Source organism: Lissotriton helveticus, chromosome 2_1, assembly GCF_964261635.1.
Source record: "Lissotriton helveticus chromosome 2_1, aLisHel1.1, whole genome shotgun sequence".
Lineage (NCBI taxonomy): Eukaryota > Metazoa > Chordata > Amphibia > Caudata > Salamandridae > Lissotriton > Lissotriton helveticus.
Window position 1 is genome coordinate 400792676 of NC_136059.1, and position 20098 is coordinate 400812773.

The window sequence follows — 20098 nt, forward strand, 5'->3', positions numbered from 1 at the left end:
ATAACTTTAGGAGCTCTGTTGAATTATTTGGGATGAAAACGATCTAAAAATTATTAACACTTTGGTAAATTTGCTTCTCACATCTTGAGACACCTGAACAAATTAGCTGCCAACACAATCATGGGTACTGAATAAATGGATCCCTTTTAATCTGTCATAGAGCAGAAGGCTAAATAGAGACTAATTTATCATAACTGCTTCACATGGGTACAACATGGTGACGCACACTTTCCTCAATTGGCTTTTGTAATCCTGTGTTTATAAGAGTGACAATGTTGTCCTGAAAGCATACACCTCATATCATTTAATTACCTAGGTGAATAGCTTTTGTCTGAAGAAATGAAACACGGCTTATACATTGAACATGTAACTCTAACATGGTTAAAATAATGACTTGCTCTTTGTTTTCGATTTTGTTTCACTATTCAAAAAGTTCATTTTACCTCGCGGCCAGATTTCTCAAAACAGCAGTTAATTCAACTTGCACTTAAGACGAATACTAAACATGTTGTCACTCTTCGCAACCTCTCATACTTCGAATGCTAAAGTACCTTCTATTAAAGTACGACTATAATAAATATAACATGCCCTATTCTGTTCTGCAGCATCCAAAACAGCAAATGACGTGCAAGCAACAGAGTAAGGGGGCTGCAGAGGCTACATTGTGGACCTTCACTGCTATCTACAACGGTAGAGACATGCTTTAGACTAGCTAGCGAGGAGCGGAGTTTAAGTGGTTTCTCTGGGTCCAGAGAGCGACAGGAAAGACAGAATGAGCCGACAAAGGGGACGCAATGCATGGCAATGGCTTACAACTATCAGCAGAAATCCCCAGAGAGGTTTAAGGGACCACAATGCTGTTGAGTAAGGCACAGGCTGTTGTATAAGGCACACCTAATGATCCAGGTCAGGGGGGTCCTGCAACCAGTACAGGCACTGACATGAGATCACCAGCTCCACTGTTTGAATATTGCAGACCCTCTGAGCCTGATTATTTGAGATCGATCTATTACGAGGGACGCAGTGAGAAGGACACTATAGCCTATGTAGGGGGCAATAAATAACTCCGCAGCAAAGTAATATCCACAAAAGCAAGTCTGGCCTGAAGTACCCAATGGACAGATCACGGATAGAAATAGGTGGGATAGGCAACAGGAAGCGGGGGTGAATAAAAAAGATATCCGTAGCTAAAGAACCCAGTGAGATGCCAAGCGACCCTTATAATACTACAAAACTATAAAACGCTGCTTTACATGGTGGTGACTAAGACCAAATAGATCTCTCTATCAAGACTATGCTACAAAAGAAAAACAAGCATTTACAAAGCAATAGGTCTCGCATTTGTGAGCGTTAGAGCTATTGGCGTTGTAAATGATGTGTTTTACCTATGTGTTTTGGTTTGGATTGTAATGGATGTATGAACAGAGATGCAGGTTCAGCACTTTCCAGAGAACTAAGAATGGGAAATTACCAACGAAACCAGATAAGAAGGTAGCAGCACTATAAGAGGACTTAAAATGTGGGAATTCCCGACGGGACCAGAGAAGCAGCTGGTAGCACTGCCTAGAGGACTAAGAATTATGAATTTGCCACCAAAGGCCATAGGCAGCATTATTACAAATCCATTGTACCTTGCTGCACTCCAACAGCTGTCGCGAAAGTAAACAACCCTATTTGAAGCTAGGCCCCTTTATTAATGAGGCTTCTGCTGGTAGAGCTTCCAAAAGGGCTGTGGTGCAGTTCTTGCTGAAAATAGGGATGACCTGTCCAGATCGATGCAGCAAGACATACCATTCATCTACAAAAAGAATGCAGCAAAGTAAGTGCAGTATACTGTTAGTCTGTACTGAATGTTCTGAGCCAATCCTGCACTTTTCTAATGCAGGGATGGCCTTTGAACCTTACCAGAAGCAGAAATATGTTAATTAGATCCACAGACATAATTTATCCTAAGATACGCAGCAATCAATTACTGAGTTTTCCCAAGTAATGGAGTCACTTTGTTTAAATTCCTTGCTAGCATTAAGTGTTGTAAAGTACGAGTTACTTACCTTCGGTAACAATGTATCTGGTAGAGACACAGTCTAGCCGCAGACTCCTTAACTTAGAATATCCCCAGGCATCAGACTGGATCCGGATTTGTTTTGCAGCTGCACCTCTGCGCGTCTGGGGACGGCGCTGCATGGCTCCGCCCGGACGTCGTCTGCAGACATGACATCAGCGAAGCCATACAAGTCCCTCCCGGCGTGCTGACGTCAGTTTTCTTCAGAGAAACTTTTCCACACCACACCACGGAGCCACCACGAAAAACTGTGAGAGTATGGGAACAGTGTGTGAAAAAATTATGAAAATCAGTGAAACAAAAAGAATGAGATGATGAGAAACAATCATAAGAGACAGTAAGAAGCACTGTACACTGAAGCAAATGAAGAGAGAGCCAAGCAGCGCTCCGAGAAGCAGCCCTAAAAAGTGAAGACAATGCCCTCCCGAGAGGCAAACGAAATACGAAAAGAATGCCAAGGCAGACGACAGGCAGCCAGCAATCACAAGATCCGTCCGTGACAAAACAACAAGACCTGAACTATATAATTAAAAACGATCCACCAAAGGTCGGCAAAACTAGGCATCCCTTAACCTCTGTAAGAGAACTATTGGACTGAGGCTCAGTGAAGGAGACCCCAAGCTAAATGCCTGTCGTAAAGTCAAAGACAAGAGCCCTTAAAACAACGAAAAAGGTAGGAGGGAGGAAAGAACAACATTAGAAGACCTCACACTGGAAGAACCAGGGTGTAGGAATGTAGGAGACATGAACCCTCTGCCCCATTACTAGAATGGGCGGAGCAAAACAGGGAAAACAGAAAGAACCATCCTCCCAAGGAGGAAAGATGAAATATGTCATCCCGCAGTAAGACAAAGCAACCCAAAGGGAGGCGAGAGCAGAAAACCCAACCTGAAAAGGACCTCTCAGAACAGGGAGGATGGGCTGGCGTTAAGGAAACTGCAGCTAGACTGTGTCTCTACCAGATATAACGTTACCGAAGGTAAGTAACTCGTACATCTGATAGAGACATCTAGCCGCAGATTCCTTAACTTAGAATAGATACCAAAGCCATACCCCACAGGTGGTGGGTCTGCGACTGAACCCCACCAAGTACCAAAAGAACCCAGCCGTCAACAGGTTGACGAAACACAGTGGGGGCAGCCATGACACAGTGGCCACTCAAAGACCAGAAGCTCTGCAAGGAGCGACAGAGTGGGAAGCAAAGTATCACAAACCGCCGAGGTACGGCATGGAAACTCATGAGTACAAAGTGTAGAAAGTGAGCACAGAACTAGAGGGGCAGTGCGGAACGAGGAAGCCCAAAGCTTCAGGAAAATAAAAGGAAACGATCATAGGAACCGAGGGATCTGCAGGATCCGACGGGTGTGCAAAAGAGAAGGGCCCAGAAAGAGGACAAGACGGTATGACCGAGTCCAAGCACACAGGTTGGACATGCCTCACAGTGGAAGAAGCACTGTGGAAGAGCACCAACAAGTACAGTAGGGACAGCAGCGGTATGATGCTGACCATGCCCAGGAAGAGCCAAGTTCACTAGACTTGATAGTGCGCAATCTCCCCTTCCCAAAAAGGCATTGGAAAGGGCGGACATCAAAAACAAAATCATGACTATAAAAAGCACATGCGTGAGGCAGAAGTACACAATCTAGACCGTGTGTATAGCCAGAACCACTGGACGTAAAGGAAAGGCACAAGAAGTGCAGCGAGAATAGTCCAGATGCGAGAGATGCCTCACCAGGTATATAACCTGTGAAAGGGATCTGGAAGCGAACACACACAGAAAGAAGGACTGCACCTACGAGAAGTCCATTGCAAGCCCACAGACACCGCAGCAAGGACCTAGTGTGCGTGACCCATAGGTGAATGTAGACGCCAGACAGAACAAACATCAGGAGAAGACTCAGCCATAAGGAGGAGTGGCATACAAGAAACAAGAGTGCACCATATGTATCAACAGCCATTTAGCAGCAGAACCGGACAGATAAAGGCCCAAACTATAAGTGACACCAGCCACTCAGCAGCGAGGAGCTACGGTCCCCCGCAAGCCAAACTGGAAGGTCAACCAGTACAGGAGGAACTAGTACGAAACGTTCATAGAGTAACAGGAATTGTATAGAGATGTGCATACCAGAATACAGACAACAGTGAACGTCCTGAGGAGAGCGCCTCTACAGAGAGCAGCAGCAACATCCCGAAATAGAAGTATGCCAAATCTCCTCCTCAGATGACAACAGGGGAAGGGGAAAAACCTGTGCTGGGAAGTACCCAGGAAAGCAAGGCACAAGGCAATGTACATCAGCGGCGCAAGTGGCTAAGATGCCACCATGCGAGAACAAAGTACGAAAAGCACTAGCTACCGCGGAAGAGATGGGGAGAACCAGGAGTCAGAAAGCTTCAGCCCTCCGTAACAATGTATATAGTGGAGAGCAAACCTTTCCGTTTAAAGAAACGTGTGTGTGTATATTGTTTAACAAAAAACTCAAAACCATGAAGTCAAGAAAAACTAAAGACCTGAGTGAGATAACATGCTAATAACATGTATACCCAATGGACCCCATGAGGATACAAACAGAGAATCCTCACCACTAAAACTTGGTGAAGCTACCTAGCTATAACTAACTTTTTTTGATGCTGCTAGCTTCCCAAATTAAAAATTATTTTGTTCAAACCATAATCAATTACGCCGACATGTTTCATTGCCCAAGAAGAATTTCAGGCAGCTTCTTCAGGGCTGCTGCGGTTCCAAGATTAGAATCTAATGGTAGGTTCACATCAAACCTATGACGGTATAAAAACAAGAGGAAAATGCCAACTGTGAACACACTCTGCTTAACACTGATTTAATGTGTTGTCGCTCATAAAATCATACTATCCACCATCTGGTTGCGTCCATCATATATACCTGCAACCAAGCATAAAAAGGAAGGGGAATCTAATATGCGTCAACAGATCGCAATACCCCACAGTGAATGCCCAAAGGTCCTATCACCTGAAAAGACATTTTAAACAGTCATGTAGTAGTAGTGTATACAACCATCTGTAATTATGCCATCACTGATGTCCGCATCCCATATATAAAAGAAGGACACAATGTATGAGTGGCCCCATTGTCATGATGTACATGTACATTTTATGCCCCTGTTTTTACTGGAAATTGCACGCTCTTTCTATAGTTGTCATGACACTCTCCTCACACGGGTGCAAAAATAAAAGTGTTCCAAGGGGCCCCTTTATATTTTTTAAATACAACGCGTCCCAGACTATCGCGGTCGGTAATTTTCTTAAGCACCCAGCCAAATTATTTAACTGGTCGTTCATAGGGAGAAAGTAGCGCGTTTTAGGTTCATTAAGCTAAACGCGGCGTAGGCGAATTGCCGCTTACTCGCAGCTCTCAGTCCACGAGCAATTACTGCTAGCATCGCGCTTACTGCTACCGGATACGTCCGGTCCTTCATTCGGTGCCACACAGGGACGCCATTCAGGTGTGTCTAAATCCCTGCTCATTCGCCCTGCAAACCACGCCCAGCGTGTGATTCTCGCCACTGCTCTCCACTCTGGCAGTCATCTTGGAACAGGTTGGAGTGTCAGAAACGCCGTCGGTCATCTTAGAATGGATATATTTTGCTATTTCCAATATAACGCTGCATCAACTATTTATCAAAACAGCGATAAAATCCATTCCTTAAAAATTTACAGTGTACAACAAACACATGGCTATTCATAGTTTATCAATCAATAATTCGATTACAGCCCTGCCAGTGTGTACACCACCCTCCACCATTATGTACATAGGGGGCTATTTTGCAATAGTTGACATATCGGCCAAAATCATCTGCTGGGTGGTGTAGTGCTCAACTAACCAGGATTCTCGCCCCTGGGTGGCCCACTATGTCCCCTCGCATATCTCCTGTATAAACAATGATTTTATTATTCAGAGTTGAGTGACCTAAAGCATACCTATGGTCCCGTACATTTGCTCCACTCAATGGAATCGTTTAATCCAAACTGGTCTGCTTTCTCTTAAAAGATACATTTCGCCTCCTTCTTAGCCAAGATAGATTCAATATTATGGGTCTCACCCATGATTCTTTCAAGAACAGTCCAGCTCAGATCCCTGGGGTCATGCTGTTTATCTTGAAAATACTGAACCAGCCTTGTTGTTAGCTTCTTAGCCTTAAGAGTACTCAAATGCTCCTGAATTCGGTTCTTAACCTTCCTGGAAGTAAGACCAATATAATGTAATCCACAATTGCATGTTAACCTGTAGATGACATTATTTGTATTGCATTTATCATAATGACGCAGTGGTAAATAGTCTTAAAAACTTCCTCGACGCCCTTGACCTCACCCAAATATGCAACAGCCCGACCCACGAGAAAGGCTCTATCATCGACCTTATCATCTCCAAAGAAGACTCTATCCAACTCTAATCTATCAAACCCTGTGACTGGTCAGATCATCACATTGTCACGTTCTTCATCAACGAAAAAGTCAAATTTAACCCGGTTCAATCCTTCAAGCCCAAAGTCTGGAAAAGAGACCTGAAAAAACTCAACCCAAACTCTCTACCCCCCAAAAGCTGCAATATATTACTTCCTCCCACTGGCATTACGGATGTCCAATCCTTGACGGATCACTATCTCAACGCTATGACCTCTTTAGTTAATGAAGTTGCACCTCTGCAGCTAAAAAGAGCATCCACAAAAATGTCCAATCCTTAGTACAACGGGAGTCTCAATGACGATAGACGGGCCATGCGAATGGCAGAGCGCACCTGGAGATCAGCTCCCTCCGCACTGCACTTAAAAACGCTGAAGAAAAAGAGAAATGCCTACTACAGAAAAATAAAACGCACAAAATCAGATTTCTTCAGCCGTCAACTCGACCATGCCAAAAATCGTCCGAGAAAGCTGTTTGAGCTAATCAGAACACAATCCAAGGAACAACCCCAACCACTCAGTACTCTGGGCGAAGCACCCTCCTGTGAAGACTTCGCTTCCTTCTTTATCCAAAAAACAGACCACATAAAGAACGATCTCCTCATTGACGTAAGTCTCTACCCCAAACCCCTCTGCACAGCACCCACAGAACCAAAAAACAATGCTACATGGTCATCCTTTGCCACCTACTCGGAAGAAGAAATTGGTAGACTGCTCAGTACTGTGAAACCAGCTAATCACCTCACGGACCCCCTTCCTGCCAACGCTGTCAAAGACCATACCCCGTCGCTCCTCCCACTTTGGACTAAAATTATCAACAGCTCACTTCAACAAGGGACCATCCCCGACTCCCTCAAAGTTGGACAAGTCACACCTCTACTAAAGAAACCTACAGCCGACCCCTCTGATCTAAATAATTACCGTCCCATTACCAACATTCCGACTCTTGCCAAATTGCTGAAAAAATGCGCACAAACACAATTGACTAGACACATTAATCAGTTTGATCTACTCAACCCTCATCAATCAGGCTTCAGAGCGGACCACAGTACAGAAACTGCTATGATACACATAATTGACGACGCCCTCCAAATCCTAGATCAAAACGATACCTGCCTCTTTATCCTTCTTGATCTCTCCTCTGCATTCGACACGGTCAAACATGAGAACTTACTCGATCTATTAAACACAAGAATGGGTATATCTGGAACAGTGCTCAAGTGGTTCACGTCCTTTCTACACAACAGAACGCAGAAATTCAAGAGTAACAACTTGATGTCTTCTCCAATACCGGTATCGCTAGGCGTCCCACAAGGATCCTCCCTATCCCCAACTTTGTTTAACCTAGTTATGGAACCTCTCACCACCTTGCTACAAGCATCCAATGTTCAATTCCACATGTACGCCGATGACACCCAACTTTATCTCAAAGTACAATCACCCAAAGACATTATGCTCTTGAATTCAAAGATCAGAAGCACCCAATCATGGTTGGCCGCTAATCATCTCAAGCTCAATGCTCTTAAAACAGAGTTCCTCTTGATCTCACCTCCTGCGAAGATCACGACCACTCAAATCTGGCTTAAACACCTAACCGCACTCAATGTTCATCCCACCATTGTGGACTCAGCGAAATCTCTAGGCATAACACTTGACACCAACCTCAACATGCAGGAACACATCAACAAAGCAACTAAAGGGGCGAACTACCAGATCAATACCTTAAGGAAACTCAAACCCTTCCTTCCAGCCAAAGATTTCCAAACTGCGGTACAAGCTCTAGTCATCCCTCGAATAGATTACGGCAGCATCGCCCTCTGCGGTCTCCCCCTGACTACCACGGCACCCATAAGAGCTTCTCTAAACGCTGCAGCGAGACTCATCACCGGTTCAAGAAAACACTCACACATTTCCCCTGACCTGAGAACCCTGAACTGGCTGCCTTTTGAAGCCAGAATTCATCTGAAAATCGCCTGCATCACGCACAAGGCTGTCCACCTGAGCTCACCCGGATACCTCGCCCAAAAGCTGACGATTTCCGGAGGCTCTAGAAACACTAGAGGCACAAACAACCTCCTGCTAAAGCCCCAAAGATTCCGCAAGGAAAAAACGTATAAACACTCCTTCTCAGGAATGGCACCCAGGATCTGGAACTCACTCCCCCCTGAAATCAGACTCATCTCCTCTACCATGCTTTTTAAGAAAGAAGTAAAAGCTATCCTCATGGCTAAATACACTTGAATTATTACTGGGGATGATATTTACAGACGTTGTACCATTCAGTTTTACTAATCTTTTTTGCATTTTTGTATGACGCGTGTTATTGACCTGCCTGAGTGTTTACGCTATCAATTATTTGTACTTGTATCATTATTGATGTATCTGGCTGACTATGCTCCCACATGTACCTTCCCCACCCCAATTGCTATTTACTCACACGTTGTTCCTTTCGTCTGTAAAGCGCTCTGATATCTGCAAAGATCTTGTTTGCGCTATATAAAACTTTAAAAATAAATAAAATAAATAAAAATTTACTAAAATGGTTAAGGTGCTAGACTTTGCCACTTTCTAATGTAACACATTTGGTTGCTTTTGTACGTCCGCACACTGTACACCATCCACATGGGTAATGACCCGAGGGGAGATTAGAAGCTAATGTAATGATGTTAATGAAGTGCGAGTGTGTACCAGTTTATCTTTGAAACTGGGAGCCCTTTTAAAAGCAAAGCGAGGAGGGAGCATCTTGCTGGCCCCGGTGTCCAGAATGGACCAGTGTTTACGCACAATCTGCCTCAATTTGGTAGATAGTGGATCGAATTTGGCGACCACAGGGAGACAGTCAGTTTTTGTTTTCATATTTCTCTCCAGCAGTGCATCACGGTGGGTATTTAAATCTCGTTTACTTGCATGTTTGATAGTTTTAGATGGGTAACCCGTGTCTCTCAACTTCCCCACCAGCTCATCTGATTGTTCAATAAACTTCTCAGTTGTGGGACAGTTGCGCCGATATCTCAAAAACTGCGCCACCGGGAGATTATCCCGGAAGGATCTTGGGTGGAAGGAGCGATAGTGTAACAGGGAATTCCTGCCACTAGGCTTCTGGTGAACATTGGTAATTAAACCATGTTCAGCAGCTGTAATATCCACATCCAAATAAACAGCGGTTGTGAATCGCAGACACCTATCAGCTTGGTTAAGACAGGCAAAGAATGACATCAGGAACTCCTCCGAGCCAGTCCAGATGCAAAAACATCATCTATATATCGCCTCCAAAGAGAAATATTCTCTTTGAAGAGATTAGAGATGTGATGGATGACATTCTCCTCGAACTGGCCTACATAAATGCAGCCCAGACTGGGAGCAAAAGTTGCACCCATTGAAGTTCCAGAAACATGGAGATACAATTGGTTCTGGTATTCAAAATAATTCTTGGTAAGGGCCAACAAATTGCACTTTAGAACAAAAGATTGAGGGGTGTCAAAAAACCACTCCGATACCCCAAGTGCCTGTGCTGCTGCCACCAGCGTGGCGTCTTGGGGTATACTGGTGTATAGAGATTCAATATCTATCGTAACCAAAAATTGGTTACGAGACTCAAAGGACACTGTTTTTAAAGTGTTCAATATATCCGTAGTGTCATGAGTGATAACAGATTCTCTCAGGAAGAAATCCGAAAACTGAGATAAGGGCTCCAATAATGATTGGATACCAAAAACAATCGGTCGGCCTCGGGGAGGACGCTGGGACTTGTGAATCTTCGGCAACATGTAAAACGCCGGAACCCTAGGTTTTTGATTCACTAAAAAGTCAGCCTCCTTGTTGGTAAACCATTTTTTCCCCAGCGCATCCCCCACCATGGCCTTGATGGTACACTGTAGATCAGGTGTGGGGTCTTGCATTAAAGGATGCTAATTGGTGCAACACCCCAATAGCCTGAGCCCCTCCGCCTCATAATCGCTGGTATTGAGCACCACTACCGCCCGCGTCGGCTTGTTTGATTGTAATGGATTTATTGTCTTGTAAAGATTTAACTGCTGCTCAATCATTCTTACTCATATTATTTGGGCGAGCATTGTCATGTCTGGTGATCAGGCCCACTGTTGAAGGACATTTGCAGCGGCAGAACCATGCAGAACTGAAACAGACAAGGAGGTGAGGCTGAAAGGACTCTCCGTGAAAAAACATAAGAGGTAGAAACCCAGAGAAAGTGAGCCTCTATCCTTGCAAAGGAGTGCCATGGACAAACCGCAGACTCCAACGGATAGGCCATAGAGCGATGCCAACCGGTGGACCGCATGAAAGAGAAAAAGACCATAGTCACATCCGGAGGGCTACACTCTGCGAAAAAGACTCCACAGGAGTCTACCAAGCCTTATGTGTAAGAGAGGCAACTGCACAGTAGCGTACAAATACCCCCCCCCTAGGGTAAGCCTCAACCACAACTAGGGGCACCTCTTGAGCCGGGGCTCATAGACAGAGGATCAACCGAACAGAAGCAGCTGATAAGCTGCAATAAAGGGCAGCAAAAAACGTCGAGAAGCCGTCCAGACAACCTGGGTATTACAGCATGAACCCAGGACCCAGAACAACAGTGCACATGGAAGTAATAGACTGTAAAAGGATTGCAAAAACATGAAATTATGGCATGCTAAACAGGAGGCGGTTAACTGCTGAGTAAGCATGACTGTCAAAAAGGGATACTCCATCAAACGGCAAATCCCGTAGACTCTACTGAATATTTTCAGGGAAACCACCATCGCGCAGCCAGGCATGGCGACGCAGAGCAACGGACCTGGCCATCGCCTGACCGAGTCTGTAGAATCCAAGGCCGATCTAATGGTAAATTGTGCCATGTCCCGGCCATGATGGAGACGAGCCAGGTCAGGACAAGGACTCTCTGGAAGAGAAGGAAAAAAACCTCTACTGAGTCCCAAAGGGCAAATGTAGCCCATGCAAACAAGCAAGTCGTGTTCAAAGCACGGATGCCCGAACTAGTGGATGCAAAAATATGACAACCAGAGGTCTCCAACCAGCGAGACTCCTTGGTGGGAGGCAGTAACGGGAGAGGAGAAGAAGGCTGTGTGACGAAAGCCACCTAGTCGACCGGGCCCTGAACCCTAGGATGAAGGGACAAGCAGACAGGGTCATCCGAGGCTGGACGATGCCGATGTGCAATGGCCTGACCTACAGGGTTACCCGAGGAGGGTCGTGCCCACATGCCAAGAAGGGTGTCAAATAACGACCCACCAAAAGGAAGCAAGGGCTCCCCCTCCACCTCACCCTGGTGGAGGATATGCAATAATGGATCTGAGGACAAAGCGAACAAGGGGATCTGCAAGTGTAAAAGAGGGGCAGTCCCGTGAACAGCCCTTGAAAATGCAGCACTAGCCTTTGTAGCCATTCTAGGGGGCGATAACAGATCATTTGTAGGGGACGGTGAAAGGCTAACTCGTCCAACATAAAAGAGAGACGCCGCAGTCGGATAAACAGGGGGCCCCTAGCCAGGGGGGAGCGGAGCCAAAGGGCAAGGAGACACCCCTGGGTGTTCTGGATCCGCATACTCCTCAAACAGAGGCCAACGCCATCTCCGGCGTAGACAATAAGCAGAGGCGACTGGGCCCGATCTCAGCCCGGCGTCGACTCACCTTCCACTAAGATCTGTGAAGAGGAAGGATGTCGACAAGGAGTTGATACCCGCGGTGCAGCCATCGCCGACGCAGGAAGCCACAAAGGGCTATGCGGAGACATAGCAGATGGGCTCACCGTCCGACTGGGATGCCCATCCAGGCCATGTCCCTACATCGCATGACTCCAGAAACGGAGTTGAGGGACTCAGCCGACGCCTAGGGCGAACCCGCCGGTGAAGAGCCGACCTGAGTCCCTACCTCCACTGCGGGACCCGAAGGCGCGCCAGGGAGAAGAGGTGACCCAAAAATGGATTGCACAGCCATGGAATAGCCTGCCATTTGGGTCCGAGTCGCCCCATCACCCAGAAAGGGTGGGTATAAGGGGGGTCGACTCCTGGGGGCCCGCGCTCACCAAGGACCAGGAGCCGTGAGCCCCGCTGTCACATTGTAGTGAGGCCGACGACCTCTGTGACTTGTGCTTCCGCTTACCTGCGTGAGGCGAACGACGTCCACGAGAACGACTCCGCGACCGGACTCGAACAGAAGCTCCAGTCAGAGATGGAGAGTGGCGCGGAGGTGCAGAGGGGAACTTCCGGGAGGCCTATAGCTTCATCCGGCACTCCCGCAGGGACTTCGGCTTCATCTGCTGGCAGGCGTCGCACTACTCGGAGTCGTGTCCCACTCCTCGGAGTCGTGGTGCGCTCCTAAGCACCACATGCAGAGCGCGTGCGGATCGGTCGCCGACATCTGCCGCGTGCACGTCTCACGCCTTATAGCCTGAAGCCATTACACTGTTCCTGGACGCCTAAAGGAGTCCAGAAGGCCTGGGCAACAGGCCAGGCCAGAGGAAACCCTTACTCCTAGATCCGCGTTGGGATGCGGAAAAGAAGGAAACTGACATCCGTGCGCCGGGAGGAACTTATATGGCTTTGCGGACGTCTTGTCCACGGATGTCAGGGCGGAGCCATGCGGCGCCGTCCCCCGGCGCCCATAAGTGCTGCTGCAAAAAATTACAGGATCCAGTCTGACGCCTAAGGATATCAGGGTCTCATTTCAGTGACAAATGATAGTCTAATTTAAGTCAATTGGCCGTTTTCAAGATGAACGCTTTCACAAAAATACATTTAAATGGCAATGTAAGTTAAAAAAAAAAACAAAAAAAAAAAAACATGAGCAGCGGAGTGAAAACTGTAATGGATCCGGTCTTAGCACGTGACTAAAAACACAGCAGAACAGTAATGTATGTACTGCCCGTGAAATAAATGAATGGTCAAAATGTAATGTCTATTTCAGTATTATACAGCATGAACTATAAATATCTGGTAATTTCTGGCTTGTTTTGGAGATATAACACTACCCGCTGCAAGCATTGTTGCGCATACACTTAGCATCCTTTAATCTGGGATAATGAAGAATGTACAAAACAAGAGCAGCCTGCATGAGAGCGACAATTTTACTTCAAAAATTAATTTTAACACAAAGATGCTTTAAGAGCCAGCAGTGAAGGAAAAGTGTAGACATAGAAATCGGGGCCCTCTCTCTCTTATGGAGTGGAGTGGATGTATGTGTTGTAGATTGGAATTATGAGTGTTGGATTAGAATTGTGTGTTGTGTAATTGTGTGGAGTTGCACAAGTTACTTACCTTTGGTAACGATAGATCTGTAAGAAACAGTAGTTAGTGTTAGATTCCTTACCTTAAAATATCCCCAGGCGTCAGACTGGATCCGGAAAGTTTTCTTCAGCAGTACCCCTGCTCGTCACTAGGCGTCGACTACGGCTCTGCGTCCGTCGTCGTGATCGCCAGGATGATGTCGTCGGAGTACTTAGGCGCCGCCCTCGCGCGCTGACCTCAGTTCTGCACAAAGCTTTCCGTGCGCGGAACGCAGAGCCATGATAGAAACAGACACTGGTGCCATGAAACTAGGGCCCTGAAAGGGATGTCCTTAACCCTAGATATCGGTTCGCAGAACGGGGAGGATGGGTGGGGCGGTAAGGAATCTAACACCAACTACTGTTTCTTACAGATATATCGTTACGGAAGGTAAGCAACTTGTGCATCTAAAAGAAACAGGTTAATGTTAGATTCCTTACCTTAGAATAGATACCCCAGCAATACCAACCCCGGTGGTGGGTCTGCAAACCAAGATCACACCAGAAAGTCCCGGAGAACTGTACGGCCGAAGAAGCCATCTATCCGGACTTAACTGTCCAGGCAGTAGTTTCTAGCAAACGTGACGTAGCTGCCTGGCAGACGTCCTGCAAGGGGACTCCCCGACCCTGGGCAGTAGTAGCCGCCGTGGCTCGAGTGGAATGGGCGCGCAGCCCAACAGGAGGCTCCTTTTCTGCCAACGAGTAGCAGACCTTGATGCACAAAACGACCCACTGAGAGATGGCCCGCTTATGCACCGCCCGTTCCTTCTTTGCGCCCACGTAACCAACAAAGAGCTGGTCGTCCACCCGGAACTGGCGTGTGCGGTCCAGATAGAATATGAGCGCATGTTTTGTTTCAAGATGGTGGAGCCTCTCTTCCTCTTTTGAGGGATGCAGAGGCGGATAGAAGGTGGGCATGGTGATGGACTGCCCGAGATGAAAGGCTGTGGCCACCTTGGGCAGGAAAGAAGGACGAGTCCTTAGAACAACCTTGTCCGGATGGACAGAGAGGAAAGGAGGTTTAGAATATAGAGCCTGGAGCTCACTCACTCTCCTAGCAGAGGTGATGGCAACCAGGAACGCAGTCTTAAGAGTGAGGAGACAGAGAGGACAGTTATGAAGTGGCTCGAAGGGGTGCACATCAGATACATTAGAACAAGATGTAAGTCCCACTGAGGCATCACTAAGGGAACAGGAGGGAACATGTGCGTGATGCCTTTCAAGAATATATTTACAACAGGGGACTTAAAAAGAGAAGGCTGATCAGGAAGCCTTAAGAAGGCTGATATGGCAGAGAGGTAGCCCTTAAGAGTGCCCAGAGCAGAGCCCTGCTGGGCAAGAGAAAGAAGGAAGAGGAGAACCTCTGAAAGGGGGGCAGAGAGGGGATCCAAAGCCTTTGCTGTGCACCATGCCACAAATTTGTTCCACCTGCAGGCGTATACAGTTTTTGTGGAAGTATGCCTGGCTGCCAGAATCACATCGCAAACTTCAGGAGGCAAGTCAAATGGCCTTGACTGCCGCCGCTCAATCTACACGCATGTAGGTGAAGACTGGACAGGTTTGGGTGGAGGACAGTCCCCTGCTGTTGCGACAGAAGGTCCTCCTGAAGAGGCAGGCGAATCGGGGGATCGACAGACATGCTGAGTAGCTCGGGATACCAGTATCTTCGTGACAAGTCCGGAGCCACGAGGATGACTTGGGCCTGGTCTCGCCTGATCTTCTTCAGCACTCTGGGCAGAAGTGGTATAGGCGGAAAGGCGTACAACAGACCGCAGCTCCACTCGCGACGAGAAGCGTCGCCGAGTGAGTGCCACCTTGGAAACTCCAACGTGCAGAACTGATGACATTGCGCGTTCTCTTCGGTGGCGAATAGATGTAACCAAGGCTTTCCCCACTGCTGAAAGAGGCCTTGCCCCACATCCGAGTTTAGACGCCATTCGTGATCCATCATGCACCGGCGTCTGAGATCGTCTGCCATGGCGTTCAGGGAACCTGCCAGGTGTTGAACCACCAAGGAAATGCCTTGATGTTCCAGCCATGTACAGAGGCGCAGAGCCTCCTGACATAGGGTCCATAACCCCACCCCCCCTGTTTGTTGCAATACCACATGGCGGTGGTGTTGTCCGTGAACACCTGTACTACACTTCCCCGGACAGAGGGAGGGAATGCTTTTATTGCAAGTCGGATCGCCCAAAGCTCCAAAAGGTTGATATTGAGCCGGGACTCCGCCGGAGACCACAGGCCTCTGAATTCCCTCTCTCCCATGTGGCCCCCCCATCCCAGGAAGGGACGCATCCGTCACCACTACATGCTCCGGTTGGGGTAGGGAGAGAGATCTGCCGCCGACCCAATCGCAGTACATGAGCCACCACTGCAACTGACTCGCAGTGACCTCCGAGATCAGGACATAGTCGGACAGGTCGCCCTGATGCTGTGCCCACTGAAACTTCAGGTCCCACTGCAGAACCCGTATCCGCCACCTGGCGTGATGCATCAGAAGGATGCAGGAGGCCATCAGCCCCAGGAGGCGCAGCGTCAACCTGACCGAGACTCGGGATAAAGGCTGAAAGATCAGAATCAGAGCCTGAATATCCCAAACCCGCTGTTCGGGGGGAAAACCCGAAACTGCGCCGAGTCCAGAACCGCTCCGATGAAAAGGAGCTTCTGAGAGGGGCACAGGTGCGACTTCGGCTTGTTAACGGAGAACCCCAGCAAGTGCAGCATGTCGGCCGTAGTCCGGAGGTGGGAGCCCACCTTCAACAACCAATCGTCGAGATAGGTGGAACACAAACCCCTGATCTACGTAGATGAGCTGTGACCACCGCCATCACTTTCGTTAACACCTGTGGGGCGCTGGTAAGGCCGAAGGGGAGCACGGTAAACTGAAAGTGCTGGTGGCCTACCGTGAACCGCAGGTAGCCCTGTGGGCCGGCAGGACGGGAATGTGGAAATACGCGACCTGCAAGTCCAACGCTACCATCCTGGGTCCAGGGCAGCGAGGGCCTGAGCCAAAGTCAGCATCTTGAACTTCTCCTTCCGGAGGAAGCCGTTGACGCTCTGTAGGTCCAAGATAGGGCGTAGGCCTCTTTTGCCCTTCTTGTGTACCAGAAAGTAGTGGGAATAGCAACCACGTCCTACTACTGGCCCAGGAACGCACTTGATAGCCCCCTTGGCCAAGAGGGCCGTAACTTCCTCCTGCAGAAGTTGCAAGTGATCCCCCGACATGCGGTGGTTCTGCGGTGGCATGGCTGGAGGGATCAAAGCGATCGCTTTGCCCCTCCTTCCAGATTCCCCCGTTCCCGGCACAGCAAGTCCCACAAGTGGTTTACTGCCACTTTGAAAACCCAGCAACTCGAACTGGGCCAGATGGAACGTAGGTGGAGACGTAACTACTCATCCATCAACAGAGAGCTATACGTCGCTGCACGAAAAAAATACAAAAATGCAATCACAGCAGCAAAAGCTTCACACATCTCGGAAAGGATCCTCACTGCCCCCAATAAATCCAAGGAGATTTTTTCAGTCATGAGGGAGCTCACGTCTGACGCTACGACTCTTCCTTCTCAGACCCCTAAGCAAGAGTCCTACAATGCCCTAAATAGTTTCTTCATCGAAAAAATCATCAAGATCAAGAACACCATTCCTCCTGCCTCCCTTGATGGCACGCTAGCCTCCTCTCCTGGAAACCCACTCTCACTATCATCTTTCCCCGCCCTTGACCCCTGTACTCTGGCCAAACTCGTTGCTCGAGTCAAATCCGGCTCGCCTAATGATTGTTGCCCTCCCTCTGTCTTCCGTGACATCTGCCTGGCTCTGCCGGACTGCATTCTGCCTTTGTTAAACACCTCTCTAGAGGCAGGGGTGGTGCCCAACTCCTTTAAGGAGGCTGTCCTGGTGCCCCTGCTGAAAAAGCCTGGAGTTGACCCAGACGATCTTGCCAACTATCGGCCTATTTCTCTCTCCTGCCCTACTTATCCAAACTTTTGGAGGCACACGTCACCAGTTGCCTCTCTAAATTTATCGAGTGTTCCAACTTTCTCGAACCCAATCAAGCTTGCTTCAGACCAGCCCATTCCACCGAGGCTGTGATTCTGGCAGTCATGGATTCCCTTAGGGCCAATGCCGATAAAGGGGCACCACAGGCGCTTGTTCTATTGGATTTGTCGGCAGCATTCGACACGGTGGACCATAACATCCTTGTCCACCGTGCCGAGCAGGCCGGCATCCGGGGCCTGGCTTCTGCCTGGCTCAAATCTTTTCTGTCGGGCAGAACCCAGGCAGTCCGCTTAGGCCCCTTCACAGCCGCGAAGGTACCATCCACCTGCGGAGTGCCCCAGGGATCATCCCTGTCCCCTCTCTGCTTTTTAATCTTTACCTTCAACCGCTCATTTATTCTCTGAAGAGGTGGAATATCATCGTATTCAACTATGCAGACGATCTGCAAATTATCTTCCCGCTCAACACCCCAATGCAGCTCTCGACTGCCAAGCGGAGATGCTACACATCCAGCATTGGATGAACTACCACCAGCTCAAGTTGAACCCGGGGAAGACCGAGCTAATCCTTCCGGGCAATAGCCCCACTTACTGGGGTCCACAGTTCTGGCCGACTGAGCTTGGCTCCCCGCCCACCCCGGCCAAGTAAGCAAAGAGTCTCGGGGTCATAACTGACACGGAGCTCTCTCTCAAGCCCCAGGTGCGGGCTGCTGTGTCATCATGTATATTCCAGCTCAGAAAAATCAGGAAAGTCTCTCACCTCCTCACACCGGAGGCTTTGATACAAGTCCTGATTGCCCTGGTGCTCTCCCGCCTGGATTTTTCAAATTCTCTGTACCATGGCCTACCTAAATCCCTCCTTTATAGGCTCCAGATTGTACAGAACCAAGCAGCTAGACTGGCCTATAAAATCCCGAAGTGGCAGTCTGCGACACCACTGCTTCGCAAACTCCACTGGTTGCCGGTGGAGCAGAGGACTGCGTTCAAGATCGGCTGTCCGACTTTTAAGGCTGTGTCTGGGACTTCTCCCACCTTCCTCAAATTACTGGTCATTCCTTACTGCCCGGTACGTAACCTTCGGTCTTCTTACCGCCAACTCTTAGTTGTTCCCTCTATTAAACTTAAAAAGTTCGGCGGCCGCAGATTCGCTCACCGGGCTTCCATTCTTTGGAATCAGCTGTCCCTCCCGCTCAAATCTGCCAACTCTCTTCTGGAATTCAGAAAACTTCTGAAAACCTACCTTTTCATGCAGACTGGCTAGACCCCCGTCCTTACACCTCACAGCACTCAACCAGCGCCAGGAAACCTATGGTGTCAGAACGCTATAGAAGAACCCCTTAAGATAAGATAAGATAAGATAAGGGATCGTCTTGAAGGGGAGGGAGTAGCCCCTTCGTACGATTTGCAGCACCCACCTGTCCGACGTAATGGTATGCCAGTGGGGGAGGTGATGGCGGACCCTGCCCCCCCACTGGCGACGAATGGGCCTGAAATGTCAGACTAGGAAGGCTTAGAGGCAGATGCTGCAGGGGCGGGTGTGGACTGACCCTGCCGGTAACCCCCGGTACCGCCACGGCGGTAACCACGTCCGCGACAGTGTTGAGCCTGGGCCTGCGGCCTGTGGGTGGCTGGACGTGTGGGGTCGCCTCTTCCTTGGCCACGAAAGGAGCGAAAAGTGGAAGTTTACTGGCGTTGGCCTAGGCCCAAGGACTTGGCCGTAGCCCTGGAGTCCTTGAAACGCTCCAGCGCACTGTCCACCTTGTCGCCAAAGAGGCGATGGCCATCAAAGGGTATGTCCATGAGGGTGGCTTGGACATTCCCAGAAAAGATGGCGTACCTCAGCTCGGCGTGGCGGCGAACCGCCACTGTCGTTGCAATCGCCCTACCCAGCGAGTCCGTGGGGTCAAGTCCACACCATATTGAGTAGCGTGCTGCATCCTCCCCTTCCGCCAGGGCGAGCTTTGCCCGGGCCTCCGCCGGGCACTGTGGCAGCACCTCCGCAACCGTATCCCACAAAGAGTGGGTGTAATGGCCCAAAAGGCAGGCGGTGTTGACAGACCGCAGCCCTAAACTCAAGGAGAACAGTTTCTTCCCAAACTGATCGTACCTTTTGGATTCCGGATCTGAAGAAGCGGTCGGGAATGCGGTTTGAGACGAAGAGGCCTGGATCACCAGGCTCTTGGGGTGAGGTGAATGGACAGGAAGATAGGGTCGCCCGGAGGCGGTCGGTGACGTCGGGCCACGTTCCGATCTACAGGCAGGCTTGTGGAGGGCTTGGACCAGGTGCCCAGCAGAACGTCAGTGAGGGCCTCGTTAAACGCCTGAAG

General features: G+C 48.9%; 1 protein-coding gene across 1 annotated transcript in view; it reads right to left on the minus strand.

Moving 5' to 3' along the window:
• PAIP1 (poly(A) binding protein interacting protein 1) overlaps nucleotides 1–20098 on the minus strand; it is a 545177-nt gene that overhangs the window by 330383 nt on the left and 194696 nt on the right. The window lies entirely within an intron of this gene.